The sequence below is a fragment of the Ambystoma mexicanum genome, chromosome 7p (genome assembly GCF_040938575.1).
Source record: "Ambystoma mexicanum isolate Mex_15411 chromosome 7p, UKY_AmexF1_1, whole genome shotgun sequence".
Taxonomy (NCBI): domain Eukaryota; kingdom Metazoa; phylum Chordata; class Amphibia; order Caudata; family Ambystomatidae; genus Ambystoma; species Ambystoma mexicanum.
In genome coordinates, this window is record NC_090939.1 from 36,296,509 (window position 1) to 36,306,504 (window position 9,996).

Genomic DNA, 9,996 nt, shown 5'->3' on the forward strand with positions numbered 1-9,996 from the left:
AGTTGGATGGGGCATCCTGGTGTGGCTCTGGGGGGAGGTGGTGGGGGCATATTGGTGTGGATCTGGGTGGAGGGATGGTGCACATGGGTGTGTTTCTGGAGGGAGAGATGGGGCACAGTGGGTCTGGAGGGTAGCATGGGTCATCTAGGTGTGGGTTGGGAAGTTGAACAGGGCATCTTGGTGTGGCTCTGGAGGAAGGTGGTGGGGGCACAGTGGTGTGGCTCTGGAGGGAGGTGGTGGCGGCACATTGGTGTGGATCTGGGCTGGATGGATGGTACACATGTGTGTGTTTCCGGAGGGAGAGATGGGGCACAGTGGGTCTGGAGGGTAGCATGGGTCATCTAGGTGTAGGCTGGGAAGTTGGATGGGGCATCCTGGTGTGGCTCTGGGGGGAGGTGGTGGGGGCATATTGGCGTGGATCTGGAGGGAGGTGGTGGCGGCACATTGGTGTGGACCTGGGCTGGAGGGATGGTACACATATGTGTGTTTCTGGAGGGAGAGATGGGGCACAGTGTGTCTGGAGGGTGGCATGGGTCATCTAGGTGTGGGTTGCGAAGTTGGATGGGGCATCTTGGTGTGGCTCTGGAGGGAGGTGGTGGGGGCACATTGGTGCGGCTCTGGAGGGAGGTGGTGCACCATCCCTCCACCCAGATCCGGGGCACATTGGTGTGGATCTGGGCGGAGGGATGGTGCACATGGGTGTGTTTCTGGAGGGAGAGGTGTGGCACAGTGGGTCTGGAGGGTGGCATGGGTCATCTAGTTGTGGGTTGGGAAGTTGAACGGGGCACATTGGTGTGGCTCTGGAGGGAGGTGGTAGGGGCACATCGGTGTGGATCTGGGCGGAGGGATGGTGCAAATGGGTGTGTTTCTGGAGGGAGAGATGGGGCACAGTGGGTCTGGAGGGTGGCATGGGCCATCTAGGTGTGGGTTGGGAAGTTGGACGGGGCACATTGGTGTGGCTCTGGAGGGCGGTGGTGGGGACACATTGGTGTGGATCTGGGTGGAGGGATGGTGCACATGGGTGTGTTTCTGGAGGGAGAGATGGGGCACAGTGGGTCTGGAGGGTAGCATGGGTCATCTAGGTGTGGGTTGGGAAGTTGAACAGGGCATCTTGGTGTGGCCCTGGAGGAAGGTGGTGGGGGCACAGTGGTGTGGCTCTGGAGGGAGGTGGTGGCGGCACATTGGTGTGGATCTGGGCTGGAGGGATGGTACACATGTGTGTGTTTCTGGAGGGAGAGATGGGGTACAGTGGGTCTGGAGGGTGGCATGGGTCATCTAGGTGTGGGTTGGGAAGTGGGACGGGGCATCTTGGTGTGGCTCTGGAGAGAGGTGGTGGGGGCACATTGGTGTGGCTCTGGAGGGAGGTGGTGGGGGCACATTGGTGTGGATCTGTCGGATGGATGTACACATGGGTGTGTTTCTGGAGGACGAGATGGGGCACAATGGGTCTGGAGGGTAGCATAGGTCATCTAGGTGTGGGTTGGGAAGTTGGACGGGCATCTTGGTGTGACTCTGGAGGGAGGTGGTGGGGGCACATTGGTGTTGCTCTGGAGGGAGGTGGTGGGGGCACATTGGTGTGGATTTGGGTGGAGGGATGGTGCACATGGGTGTGTTTCTGGAGGGAGAGATGGGGCACAGTGGTTCTGGAGGGTGGCATGGGTCATCTAGGTGTGGGTTGGGAAGTGGGACGGGGCATCTTGGTGTGGCTCTGTAAGGAGGTGGTGGGGGCACATTGGTGTGGGTTTGATGGGAGGGACGGGGACATTGGTCTGGGGAGGGATGGACGCATATTGGTGTGGGTCTGGAAGGAGGGATTGGGGCACATTGGTGTGGGTCTGGGCGGATGGGGGCATAGTAGGATGGGTGGTTTTAGAGGGGGTTGGCTGGGGCTATCTGCATGTGATTCAGGATCGGCACATGGGCATCTGATGCAAGGCGAAGGGGCATCTTGCTATATGGAGGGAGGATGGGGCATTATGGTATTGGTCTAGAGGGAGGGATGGGGCATCTTGGTGTGGTTTTGAGAGGGAGGGATGGGGCATATTGGTGTGGGTCTGAGAGGAAGGGATGGTGCACATGGGTGTGGGTCTGGAGGGAGGGATGGGGACATTGCTGTGGGTCTGAATGGAGGCATAGGACACATTGGTGTGCATCTAGAGGGAGGGATGGGGGCTCATTGGTCGGAGGACGGATAGGGGCATCGTTCTGTGTGGAGGGAGCATGGGCCATCATGGTATGGGTCTTGAGGAAGGGATTGGGCATCTTGGAGTCTGGATCGGAGGGGGCATTGTTGATCTGGAATGGAGGGACAGGGCATATGATGGGGACATGGCAGGGAATGGTGGAGCATGTGGGTCAGGGCTGGAGCACTCTGGTGGGAAGGAAGGGGGCATCTGGGTGTGAATGGAGGGATGGGGTATGTTTGTCGGGAGAGAAGGATGCTGGTTTATTGGAGTGGTGGGAGCATGTGTGTGTCGAAGGGATGGGGTAATCGGGTGTGGGTATAGAGAGAGGGCAAATGAGTGTGAATCTGGAGGTAGAGGTGAAGCATATGGGTGTGGCTCTGAGGGGTGGAGCATCTTGGTGTAGGTATGGAGGGACGGATGTTGGTGTCTTTGTGTGGGTTCGGATGGAGGGATGGTGGCATGTAGGTCAGGAGGGAGGTGGCATTTGAATCTGGAACGTGTGTTTGGAAGGAAAAATGGGGCATTTGAGTGTGAATGTTATCTGCTTGTGGGTGGGGGCATGAAGGATCATTAACAGCGGAGCAGCGGGAGGGAGAGCCGTGGGCCCGACCTCGGTTGCATCCCAGACGTGCACACCCACAGCCCGGGGCACCTCTCCCAGAGCGGTCCGGTACACGTGGTCAACCAGCCCCCTCGCCTCACTGAGCCCGCATCTGCGCTGGCCGGGGGCGCACACTCCTCTCTCTGACCTGCCAGCGGCTGGGTAATTGGTGGGCACACCCCGTCAGCAGGGAAGCCCCGAGCGGGGGCAACCGGGAGCCGAGGGAAACATGACTGCTCTCGAGGGGCGCCTCCCCAGGACCAGGCACGCCAGGCATGAGCCCTGAGCCATGGTGCAGCTGGCTTACTTGACGGTGGGCGCCAAGGTTCCAGCCGCCTACATCTGTGGGCCAGCAATGGCCAGGCCCGCTGGCACAGTGGGTGACCTTCCCTCTTGCCAGGTACCTGGAGCTGGGCCCTATGCGGCCGGGCTGGGGTTTGAAAACTCTAGCAGGCCCACCGACCCCCTGTCTGTGCTGTCTCTGGCCTGCCTCGCTGTCCGTCTACCAGCTCCCCCCCAAAAGGGAAGCGGAAGGGGTCGGGGAAGGATCAGTAGATCGGGCCGGGTGGGCAGGTGGCGGAGCGGCCTACCTCCATCCCCCTGGGAAGCGCTGTGCTGCTGCAGGTGCCGGTCAGGCTGAGCACCTGGATTTAAAACATTTTTTTTTAATTTTTTTGGGAAACCACAATGGTTTCGGCCGAGCTAGACAGAGCGCTGGGCTGTCCTGCCACAGGCGACGCTGCCTCCCCCGACCTCTCCTGCACCGGCAGGGTCAGGCCGAAGTCTAGAACAAAAAAAAGTTGCCTGTGACTCTTGGCGGTGGATCACTCGACTCGTGCATCGATGAAGAACGCAGCTAGCTGTGAGAATTAGTGTGAATTGCAGGACACATTGATCAACACATTGATCAACACATTGAACGCACCGTGTGGCCCTGGGTTTTTCCCGGGCCTACGCCTGTCTGAGGGTCGCTTGTACATCAATCGCCCCGGGGTTCACTCCCAGGGGCTTGGCTGGGGCTGTCGCAGGGAGCCCATTCCATTCATCCCCCTAAGGTCAGACCCCGATCAGCACCATCGCTGGATCCTTGGATCTGGTGCGCAAGCTCTTTGCTGACTCGTCCTGGCTTCCCCAGTTTCCCCACCTCATGCTGTTTCACGCGCCAGAGGCACAGGGCTGGGGCAACCCCCCGTACGGGCCCGAGGCCAGCTTCCCTGAGCTTTGTGCTCCCCGACCACGGCCTCAGATCAGACGTGGTGACCTGCTGAATTTAAGCATATTACTAAGCAGAGGAAAAGGAACTAACCAGGATTCCCTCAGTAACGGCCAGTGAAAAGGGAAGAGCCCAGCGCCGAATCACCATTCAGCGGCAGGCGTGGGAAATGTGGCGTACAGAAGACCGACTCCCCGGCATTGCTCAAGGGGCTCAAGTCCTTCTGATCGAGTCTCACCATGTGGATGGTCGTAGGCCAATAGCGGCCTCTTGACACCGGGATCAGGTCTTCCTGGAGTCAGGTTGCTTGGGAATGCAGCCCAAAGCGTGTGGTAAACTCTGTCTAAGGCTAAATACGGGGGCGAGACTGGTGGCCAACAAGTACCGTAAGGAAAAGTTGAAAAGAAGTTTGAAGAGAGTTCAAGAGGGCGTGAAACGGTTGAGCGGTAAACTGGTGGGGTCTGTGCAGTCCACCCACAGGATTCCACATGGCAGGCAGGTTGGTCACCTGGAACGGTGGAGGCCCTTGCGGGTCTGCAACCCGGGCACATCCAGCCCCAGCAGGGCGCATTCGGGGCAGGTGGCTCTCTGCTCCAGAAGAGAGTGTTTCAGCCCCTGACAGCAGTTTTGCTGTGTCCACGGGGCTGAGCGAGATAGACCACCACCAGGCCCTTATCCGGCAACTGTCCTGGCCCCTCTTGGGGGTCGCTAGAGTGGCGACGGGAGATGGGGCTCCTGATGTGACTGTGGTGGACTGCCCTCAATACGCCCCGTCCACGTCGTGCTGCCGGGCGGGGAGGCCCACAAAGGGCGTCAGGGGTCTGAGGTGATGTCGGTTAACCACCCAACCTGTCTGGAAACACTGACTAAGGAGTATAACACGTGCCAGAGTCAGAGAGATGAATGAAACCCTGTGATGTAATGATGTTGAGGGCCGGTGCTCGGCGATTGCAGTGGCATCCTGTCGCGGTGGGCCCTCCACCGACCCGTCTCGCCCGCTCTGTCAGAGAGATGATGCATGAGCGTGTGTGATAGGACCCGTAAAATGGTGAACTCGGCCTGGTGGAGGTCCGTAGCGGTCCTGATGTCTAAATCGGTCATCCGACCTGGGTATAGGGGCAAAAGACTAATTGAACGATATAGTAGCTGGTTCTCTCCGAAGTTTTCCTCAGGATAGCTGGCGCACAGAAACCCCAGTTTTATCTAGCAAAGGGAATGATTAGAGGTCTTGGGGCCAAAATTATCTCAACCTACTCTCAAACTTTAAATGGGTATGAAGCCTGGCTTGCTGGCGTGGAGCCGGGTATTGTATGAAAGTGCTCAGTGGGCAACTTTTGGTAAGCAGAACTGGCGCTGCAGGATTAACCGCACCTCAGGTTAAGGTGCATGATGCAGATGCTCATCAGACCCCAGAAACGGTGTTGGTTGATATAGACAGCAGGATGGTGGCCATGGTAGTCGGGATCCACTAAGCAGTGTCGAATCAACTAGCCCTGGAAATGGATGGCGCTGGAGCATCAGGCCCATACCAGGCGGGCTCTGAGAGCCGCGGGGGCTAAGTCAGGCGAGTAGGAGGGCTGCAACGGTACGCACAGAAGCCCGGGACGAGGGCCCGGGTGGAGCCGCCGCAGGTGCAGATCTTGGTTGTAGTAGCAAATATTCAAACGAGAACTTTGATGGATGAAGTGGAGAAGGGTTCCATGTGAACAGAAGTTGAACATGGGTCAGTCTGTCCTAAGAGATGGGCGAGCGCTGTTCGGAAGGGATGGGCTATGGCCTCCATTGCCCTCAGCCGATCGACAGGGAGTCTGGTTCAGATCCCCGAACGCAGAGTGGCAGGGACGGGCGCCCTTGCAGCGTCCAGTGCGGTAACGCAAATGATCCCTCAGAAGCCGGCGGGAGCCGCACAGAGAGTTATTTTCTTTTCTTTGTGAAGGGCAGGGCACCCTGGAATGGGTTTGCCCCGAGAAAGGGGCCCGAGCCTTGTAAAGCATCGCGGTTCCGGCGGCGTCCGGTGAGCTCTCGCTGGTCCTTGAAAATCTGGGTGAGATTTTGTAAATCTTGCGCCAGGCCGTACCCATATCCACAGCATGTCTCCAAGGCGGACAACCTCTGGCATGTCAGAACAATGTAGGTACGGGAAGTCGGCAGGTTAGATCTGTAACTTTGGGATAAGGATTGGCTCTAAGGGCTGGGTTGGTTGGGCTGGGGCGTGAAAGCAGGGCTGGGGCGTGCACCATGGCTGGATGAGGCGTCTTCCCCCCCAGGGGGACGGCTCTGCCTCTGGGTGCGAGCCGGACCCTTCCTGGGGATCACCCCAGCTGCAGTGTTCGCCTATCTCGTTCCCCCTCTGGGGGTTCAGGGCCGGCATTCTGCCCCGGCCGACACCTAACAGCTGACTTGGAACTGGTGCGGTCCAGGGGAATCTGACTGTTTAACTAAAACAAAGCATTGCGAAGGCCCGTGGAGGGTGTTGACGCAATGTGATTTCTGCCAAGTGCTCTGAATGTCACAGTGAAGAAATTCAATGAAGCGTGGGTAAATGGCTGTGGTAACTATGACCTTTAAGGTAGCCACATGCCTCGTCATCTAATTAGTGATGTACATGAATGGATGAATGAGATTCCCACTGTCCCTACCTACTATCTAGCGAAACCGCAACCAAGGGAACAAGCTTGGCAGAATCGTCGGGGAAAGAAGACCTGGTTGAGTTCGACTCTTGTCTGCCACTGTGAAGAGACATGAGAGGTAGGATAAGTGGGAGGCTCTTGGGCCACTGGTGAAATACCACTACTGTTACTGTTTTTCCACTTACCCGGTGAGGCGGGGAGCGAGCCCCGTGGGGCTCTCGCTTCTGGCTCCAAGCGCCTGGCACCTGCCGTGCACGACCCGCTCCGGGGACAGTGGCAGGTGGGGAGTTTGACTGGGTGGTACACCCTGTCAAAGGATAACGCAGGTGTCCTAAGGCGAACTCGGGGAGGACAGAAACCTCCCGCGGAGCATAAGGGCAAAAGCTAGCTTGATCTCGATTTATCAGTATGAATACAGACCGTGAAAGCGGGGCTTCACGATCCTGCTGACTTTTTGGGTTTCAAACAGGAGGTGTCAGAAAAGTTACCACAGGGATAACTGGCTTGTGGCAGCCAAGCCTTCATAGCGACGTCGCTTTTTGATCCTTCGATGTCGACTCTTCCTATCATTGTGAAACAGAATTCACCAAGCATCGGATTGTTCACCCTCTAATAGGGAACGTGAGGCGGATTTAGACGGTCGTGAGACAGGTTAGTTTTACCCTACTGATGATTTGTTGTTGCAATAGTAATCCTGCTCAGTACGAGAGGAACCGCAGGTTCAAACATTTGGTGTGCATGCTTGGCTGAGGAGCCAATGGGGTGAAGCTACCATCTGTGGGATTATGACTGAACGCCTCTAGACCAGAAATCCTCCCCCCCCAGACCGTGATACCGCTGCACTGTCGAGCATCGGTTAGCTTAGGATAGCCGGCCTCGGTGCCGGTGTGTAGAGCCGCTTGCCTCGGGACTTGAGTGTGGACAGAAGGGGCCACCTCTCTCACCCGTAGTGCACCGCATGTTTGTGGGGAATCTGGTGCTAAATCATTCGTAGACAACCTGATTCTGGTTCAGGGTTTCGTAAGAAGCAGAGCAGCTACCTCATCTATTGGAAGTCATCCTCTGAGCCAAGCTTTTGTCACAAGGCGGCAGCGCGCTATACAAATACTAAAATATAAAAATAAATAAATCCTTCCTCCTGGGGCCTGTGGGGCGCACAGGAAAATACCACCCACCCTAGGGACGCACCCGCGGGGGTGTGCGGGCTGGGCGGGGAGCACTCTTCTAACCTTTCCTGGTCAGCCTGGCAGACTAGATGGCCTTGGGCCCGGGCCTTCGAGGTGGTGCCTTAAGCCCCCGGACAGGGCAGGGCAAGGACCCTGGACGGTGGGGTTGGGGCAGGCCTGGCCAGCCACTGGGCCACCTGGCCTGGTAGTAGGCCCAGATGGCCCAAGTTGTGGGTGGTGGACCAGATGGCCATAGTTGCGGCTGACTCCAGCATTTGTCTCTGGTCGGGTTCCGTAAGCTTAATAGTCGGTGTGGAAGTGTCTCCCCAGCCCGAGCGCGCTGAGGTGGTGCCTTAAGACCAGAGCGGGGAAGAGAGGCAGCAGCTTAAGCATCCACCCCAGAGCATGGGGGTGGTGCCTTAAGCCTGTGCCCCTGGATGGTGGGGGCAGGCACGGCCGCCGGGCCATCTGGCCCGGGGCGTAGGCCCAGATGGCCCGAGTTGTGGTTGCCACGGCTGACTCCTGCATTTGTCTACAGTTGGCATGGAAGTGCCACCCTGCGGCCTCCAGGTCGGCCATGGTGCAATTACCGGCTTTAGTTCAATGGCGTTCGTGGGTTGCTCCCGGTCCTCTGGCAAATATCAACCACGTGTGGTCAGGTCCAAGACGAGGTGCGTGCGTCAAGGGGCGCCCTGAGCGGGTCCCTTTCCTCCGCGTGGGGGTAAATGCGCTTGCAGTGGCCGGCCCTGAGGTCCTCAGTGTTTGTGGGTTAGTCCTGGAGGGAAAGGCTCTAATGTTGTGGGAGAAGCTCAGGCCAGGGCGAAAGCCCCCGAACTCAGTGGTAGTCGCATCGCTCCCCACAGGGAAAAGCTCTAAAGGGGCCCTGCTAAAGCTCCCGGGTGGCTGGCGGAGGGGGGGGTTTCCTGGCCTTGGGCGCCTGTCTCACGTCTGGGTTGACTGTCCCCAAGCCCGGTGGTGATCGTGGGGAGCCCTGTCCCTCTCCGGAGGGTAAAGCTCTAATGTGGTGGGAGAAGCTCTAAGGCGGCCCAGGCCAGAGCTCCATGTTGGCCGGGGCTGCTGCCCCCACTGGCCTTGGGTGCCAACCTTGTGCGTGTGGGTCGAGTCCCCAAGCCTTGCGGCAGTCGCGGGGCGCCCTGGAAGGAGAAGCTCTAAAGGGGCCCTGCTAAAGCTCCAGGATGGCTGGGGGGGGTGCTGGTCCCCCCAAGCACCCAGCCTTGGGTACCTGTCTCACACGTGGGTCGACTGTCCCTCCCTGGAGGGATAAGCTCCAGGGTGGATCAAAAACCTCTTACGTGGAGGGGGGGAGAAAAACTCAAACTTGCCAGAGCTCGCGGATGACGATTGGTACTGGCCCATGCCTTTGGGCACCTGCCGGTGCCCTGTCCTTTGTCAGGTGGGGGGGCCAAAGGCCCTTCCCGTCCAGGCCCATTGGAATGCATTGACCTACCAGATGGCCGCTCTCCGAGCCCGGCCATCTGGTTATTGGCCAGAGGAATGTCTGCAAGGACCAGACGGCTGGGCTGCTCTGGAAGTCCCAATGGCCGTCAGTTTAAAATGTTTCTCCAGTTGGGTCTATAAGGAGCCCGATGCTTTTGCCGAGAGGTCCCACTCTGTCACTCTGGGTACACAGATGACAAAACTTAGTCTCCTTCCTCCGGATTACTATAGACTCGGTGAGAGGGACCTGTCTGCGCTCCTCTTGGTTCTCGCTGGCCCAACCCGGGCTCCATGGTGAAACGCCGGGCCGGCCGGGGGCCGTGCCCCACGCAGTGCCCTAGCAGAGACTGGCCTGCTGGGGGTGCTCTTCCGAGCACTCCATGGGGTCGATTTGGTGCACTTGGTCCGTCTAGGGTTGGACTGCTTGTCCAGCCTCAGCTGTTTCAAGCAATTTGCTTCCACCCACCTTGGGACCGTGTCAAGGGTGTGCTTCCCTCGGGGAGGGCCCCCTCGTGTGGGCAGCTCTAGAGCGAAGGCCGAGCAGCCCGGCAACTCCCCAGTGGTAACATCAGACGGGATCCCCTCGCAAGCCACGACGCGGCCCCTCCTCCACCAAGCACGTTTCTCCAGCAGTTCGGAACACACGTTGGCTGCTGACCCCCTCTGTCGCCATACCAGTGGCAGCGTGCTGGCAAACACCCCTACCAGTTCAAGTTGTGCCTGGCCTCTCCCTCCCAGCCAC

The 9,996-nt window shown here is 58.5% G+C and overlaps 1 non-coding gene and 1 pseudogene across 1 annotated transcript; both read left to right on the plus strand.

The window, feature by feature from the left end:
• Positions 1-3,595: 3,595 nt before the first annotated feature.
• LOC138526684 (5.8S ribosomal RNA) lies at positions 3,596-3,758 on the plus strand (annotated as a pseudogene).
• A 266-nt stretch (positions 3,759-4,024) lies between these two features.
• On the plus strand, positions 4,025-7,709 carry LOC138526693 (28S ribosomal RNA). Its single transcript, XR_011283717.1, has one exon. It is a non-coding gene; the product is annotated as a 28S ribosomal RNA (ribosomal RNA).
• Positions 7,710-9,996: the final 2,287 nt, after the last annotated feature.